This window comes from Crocuta crocuta, unplaced genomic scaffold (assembly GCF_008692635.1).
Source record: "Crocuta crocuta isolate KB4526 unplaced genomic scaffold, BGI_CrCroc_1.0 scaffold541, whole genome shotgun sequence".
Lineage (NCBI taxonomy): Eukaryota > Metazoa > Chordata > Mammalia > Carnivora > Hyaenidae > Crocuta > Crocuta crocuta.
In genome coordinates, this window is record NW_027531901.1 from 1215323 (window position 1) to 1221297 (window position 5975).

The 5975-nt window shown below is 46.2% G+C and overlaps 1 protein-coding gene across 1 annotated transcript in view; it reads right to left on the reverse strand.

Moving 5' to 3' along the window:
* The window catches only part of SCN5A (sodium voltage-gated channel alpha subunit 5), a 70010-nt gene that overhangs the window by 34932 nt on the left and 29103 nt on the right, over nt 1-5975 (reverse strand). The window lies entirely within an intron of this gene.

Sequence of the window (5975 nt, forward strand, 5' to 3'; positions counted from 1 at the left end):
TAGCCTGCGCACAAGGTCCCACCCACCACGGCCCCCGTGACTTCAGTAGTCCCGTTAGGGCTCGTGCTCAGAGGGAACCTTCCCCCACCAGCTGTGGTCTTGGGGAAGGGAGGGCCCCCCAAATTCCAGCCTCAGCTCCAGTGCTGGGCTGCCCCCACATGTGGGCGGGCTCCTCTGCCCCTTTCCTCAGTACCCAAGCCCGTCTCCGGGGTCCGGACGCACAACCACTCCGTCCCCCTCGCTGCACCGTCTGTACCTTACTGGGGTAAACACAGCGCCCCGCCAGCGGGCGGCCACCAGCACTTGTTGAAGAACATACACACGGTTGGGCCTTCGACCTTTGGCTCCAGCAGCGCCCAGGGTCCTGGCAGCCGCCCTCCCGGCCCTGGGTCTCCCCGAGGACCCCCAAGGGTGGGCCCTTTCCTCTGACCCCGGCTGGCCCTCTGGTCTCCCCCATCACCTCCCCGAGCACGCCAGGGTAGGTGTGTTCCAAGGCCCGTTCGACAGACCCACGGATGCTAACACGCTCATTTCTGGGAAGGGGTCCAGGAAAGACCTCCGCCTCACTCTGCCCGGGGGCAAGGAGAGAGCAGATATTAGCTGGCATCGGAAGTCAGAAGAAAAAGATGACAGAGGCTCTTGGGAGAAGTGATAACTGGATCAAGAGCATCGCCTGGAAACCCTTTAGAAACAGAATTTGGAAGATCCAGGCAGAACCTACATTTTGACCAGATCGCCAGGTGCTTCTCAAACTTGGGGCACGTGGGGAGCTTTAAAAAGCCTGAGGCTTGGGTCCCACTCCCAGAGATCCTAGTCAAAATGGGCCAGAAGGCAGCCCAGGTATGGAGTTGGGTTTCTTTCTTTCTTTTTTTAACTTCCTAGGTGACGCTAACATGCAGCTAAGCTTGAGAACCGCTGCTTTACAAATGCGTAGATTTTGGTGCCAGAGTCCCCGGAGCAGCTCAGGCTCTCTGAGGCCATGTGATCAAAGCTTGGTGGCTGAAGACATACAGAAAATGGCAGCCAGACCCAGGTTTCAAAGCCGGATCTGCTACTTTGTGATCTCAGGGCCAGTTTCCTCATCTCCCTGATGTCGAGTGTCCCCGTATGTAAAATGGGGACAGTAACAACCCCGTAGGAGATCTCTAAAAGCTACAGCTGACGGGTGCAAAGCAGATGCCACTATGAGAGGGCCATTACTGTTACCAGCAGCAGCTTTTATGATGACTGATGAGAGTGCCCAACAGTGCCAGGAGCGCGTGCCTCCAGTTCCGCCTGTTTTACAGGCTCACTGGCATCTGGTGGGCAGAGGCTGGCAGGCTGGGGACCTGCTTTCCTTGACTCCTGGCCAGGGGGCCACTGGGCAGTGCTGATGGCTGCTTCCCAGGAAGGGGGAAACTTTAGGGAAACCCCAAATTCTCCCTGACCATATTTTAAACCATATTTTAATCTTTAATATCTTTAACTGTACATACAATAAAATTGCTTTTAAAATTAATTCCTTGTAAACATCTTTCAATGCCAATTAAACATGATCTATGGTGTTCCTTCCTTCCTCCCTCCCTCCGGCCCCCACTCCCTCCCTCCCTCTCTGCCTGAGCACTTGTGGAATATTCCACTGTACAGATGTGCCCTAAGTCGTTTAACCATCTCCCTGCGATGGGCATTCTTTTGTTCCTATTAAAAACATTGCCATAATAAATATCCATCCGCATACTTGTTTTAAAACATCTTGCCCAATTCTGTTCTTAGGATAAATTTCTGGAAATGGAACTGCATAGTCAATGAGCATTTCTAGGGATTCTGACACATATATTTCTATTTTAACTGCACAATGGCTGGAGACTGAAGAATGCATGGTATCCTGTCTTTGCTGCAACTTGCTTTGAGACATAAAATGTGGTCATTTTGTAAATGTTTCATGTGTATTTTCTTTCATTGTTGGGTGCTGTGCTCTGCACATTCATTAAGTCAAACTTTTTATTCCTGTTATTCAAGTCCTCTAGATTCTTGGCGATCTTTTGTGGGCTTGACCCATCAGCTATGAAGGGTGATCTCTCACTAAGATTGTGGTCTTGTTAAATTGATCTCATTGTCTGGTTTACATATTTAGAAGCTATGTAATTTGGTGCGTGCAGGTTTAGAGTTATATATTCCTGGTGAACCGTTCTGTCATCTTTATGTTTTGGATCTCTTTATCCCTTAATAACACTTTCTGCTTTAAAGTATATTTTGTTTGATATTGACGTAACTCTTAATTTTCTTGATAGTATTTGCCTGGTCTATCTTTTTTCCATTTCTTCTTCTTCAATCCCTTTTAGGGATTTGGGTCCCAAAATATATTTGGTCATCTTTTGTAAAAAAAAAAAAAAAAAAAAAAAAAAGCCATATAGTTGTGTTTGATTTCTTTACCAAACTGACAATCTGTCTTTTAACTGGTGAGTGCAGTCCCCACTTCTATTTATTGTGACTTCTGGTATACGTGGACCTGTGTCTTCACTTTATTTTGTGTCTTCTATTTTTTTTCCCCTTTGCTTCAGGTTGAATTGTAAAATTTCTCCATGTTCCTCTCCACTGGCTTGGCAGTTACGATATTCCACTCCTATCCTCTTAGCGGTTACCCTAAAAGTTTTAACCATCGGTCTTGAATTAATAACATCTAAACTAACTACTGTTTCATAGTGTACATGAACTTCAGACCATCCTGCCTCCAGCCCTGCTCCATGTCTCTCTCACATGCTGCTGTTGTCCAGTGTTTTAGTTCCTACTTTGTATGCCCTCCCATCAGCCACCTTATTCTTGTCTTTACAGTCAACGCTTGCTTAGTGTCACCCACATCCCTTCAGGATTGTCTCAAACCCTATTTCTGCACCATTTTACTTCTCTCTGAAGTACACGTTTGTCATTGTTTCATAGAGATAATCTGTGCGTGGCAGACTCTTGGTCTTTGTTCAGGGTCCTTCGTAAACAGTAGGACAATGGGCAGAGAATCCGAGGGTGTCCTGTGTTTTCTTCTAGAACTTTGAAATGTCACCGTCTTCTGGATTGTGTTGAAGCAGCTGTGGAGTCTGCCGTCTCCCTCACCGCTGTCCGTTAGGCAATCTTTCTTGCTTCAGTTGCTGTATGATGTCTTTGCTTTTCATGCACAGCGTGGCGTGGCGCGATATTTTATTTATCCTGTGCAGGATGTAGTTCCTGAGTTTAAGGTCCATTTCTTTTACCAGTTCTCAACTATTCCTTCTTGAATATTCTCTTGCCTCCGTTCTCCTCCCTTCTCCCTCTGGACTCCTGTCAGCTGTCTGCTTTACCTTCTCATTCTGACTCCACGTCTCTGAACCTTGATTTCATAGTTTCTGTCTCTTCGTTTCTCTTTTCTACGTTCTGGGCAACTGCCTTAGATCTAAAATTATATTAATTTAATTCTGTCCCCAGCTATACGAATGTGCTATTTTATTTATATATTGAGATTTTAATCCCAATGACTGTTTTCCATTTCTAGAGATTGGATTTGGTTCTTTTCCAAAGCTGTCTTATTCTTTTATGTTTTTAATTCCCTATTTTAAAAAATGTTTTATTTATTTATTTTTGAGAGAGAGAGAGGAGAAGCAGGGGAGGGGCAGAGAGAGAGAGGGAGACACAGAATCTGAAGCAGCTCCAGGCTCTGAGCTGTCAGCACAGAGCCCGACGTGGGGCTTGAACCCATGAACTGTGATATCATGACCTGAGCCAAAGTCAGTCGCTTAACCAACTGAGCTACCCAGGCACCCCTTTAATTCCTTATTTTATGTCTTTAGTTATTACAGACGTTCTTACTTTATAATCGCTATTCGACAGTTATATCACGGGACATTTGTAAGGGCATAAGCCTCTGTGTGTGTGTGTGTGTGTGTGTGTGCGCGCGCGCTGACCCTTCTTCACAGTGGAGAGTTTCCTTGTGTATTCTGTGATTTTGAGAACACATTTGGCCTGGGTTAAAGGTGTGTCTTTTCAGATAAGTTTTGTGCTTGCTTCTTGTAGGGGCCCCAACGCATCACACGGTCACTTTATCTGTTAAATTTTAGGCAGAGGTTTCAGAAACACTCAGCTATAGATCCAAATCCAAATCTATGGAAGGCCACATCCGTAGTCACAAGCTTCCAGCGGTCATTTTTTCCTCCTCTTCGGCCCTGGCTGAGCCTGGAAGCTTCCTTCTTTATCATTTCCCGGTTTCAGTGCCAAGATTTTTTTCTGGTTCACTGTTCTACCGAATGGAGGGCTATCTTCTCATGGGGCCACTCAGTTCCACCCCCCTACTCATGCTGTCTCAAGATCTGCCTTGTCTACGTGTTCACTGACCTGCACGTCCCCAGGCTGCCCTAACCAGCAGCGTCACCTGCTCCCGCCCATCCCCAGGGCAACTACAGGCCCATTTCACCTGTAAACGTCTATGGTTTTTAAGTTCCTTTTTGTTGTGGCACTTGGGGATTTTTGTTATTCTCTCGTGAGCTCTGACAGGCATTTCAAAGAATATGTGCTATATTTTTAGTTATTCTGTAGTAGGAGGCTTGTCAGGTTGTTTGGTTCACACTGTTAGGAACAAAAGTTGCATTTGCTCTTTAGGTGAAGGGCTAAAAGTCAAATCTATCGATCTTCTCTTTTATGGAATTGGTCTTCAACGACATGCTTAGAAAGGTTTTTCCCATACTCAGATTATTTTCCCGCGCTTAATTTTATGGTTCTGTTTCTTTACATATAACATTTAAACCACTGAGAATAGATTAGCTTCGAGACCATCAAAACCTTACACAGCAGCAACAAAGCCATCCAAATGAAACAAAATACAGCTACAATCCAATCACATGGTTTATTACTAACAATAGGACCCCAAGTTTAACACAACTTCACTTCAATCACAACTCAACGATCCAGGGAAGTCACCAGGGCCCTTTAGCACCTTGATTTGCTGCTCAGTCCAACCCAGTGGTCACATCCCAGTAAAACCGCACTCAGCTGCAGCCCTGCACAAGCACCGTGTGAAGACCACCCGGCACAAGCCCGGCACCAGTGTGCCAGAAACGCCACAGATGGGAACACAGCTTTCTGCTTGTACACGGACGAAGGAAAGGAAGTGCCATGATAGCAAAACGGACTCACGTTTGAGAAAAAACTTGAATAGACCCCAAGAGAACTATCTAGAGTTCTCAATATGGGAAGTAATAAAGGAATAGAACCTTCACAGTTCACGGTGTAGACCTGCCTGCCCAGGTCGGGTTGGGGCACCTGTGAAACTGAGACCAAGACAGGGCTGACTCAGCAGTAAGAGAAAGCTGGGCTGAGCGACCCTCTCCTCCCCCCAACCTCAGGGGTGATCGTGGGAGCTCCTTTTGGACGCCCCTGGGCCCTTTGCCAGACGTCCCCCGGAAGCCCCTGGCTGTGCTTAGCGGGGCACAGCCAGCAGGGCCCTGCCTCTCAGAGTCAGGGGACAGTGGTTACGTGCCCAGCTCTGCCACTACTGTGTCTTCTCTTGAGCCTCAGTTTCCCATCTTTAGAATAAAGAGGTTGGTCTTAAGGAAAAAAAAACATCAGAATTAGAACCCAGACATTCTGACTTCCGGGGGGAGTCTCTTTAATAACATCAGCAGTGACAATAACCACAGACCACAGCTATAGTTTATTTGGAGCGCTTACTGTTTATCAAACTCTGAGCCAAGCACATTACACACATTATCTTATTCAATCCTCATTAGCTTCCTATGAGCTTGATATTGTCATACTAATTTTACATTTATTAAATTAAACAAATCCTTATTTTGCCAATGACTGAGACTAAGTAATTTGCTTGAGGTCACATAGTAAGAGCTGAGTCAGAATTCAAATCTGGCTCTGCCTGATTGATTACTACACCCAACTATCCATCAGTCCATCCTCCAACCATCCATCCATGCACCACCCACCAATCATCCATCCACCCACCCATCCACCCATCCACCCATCCA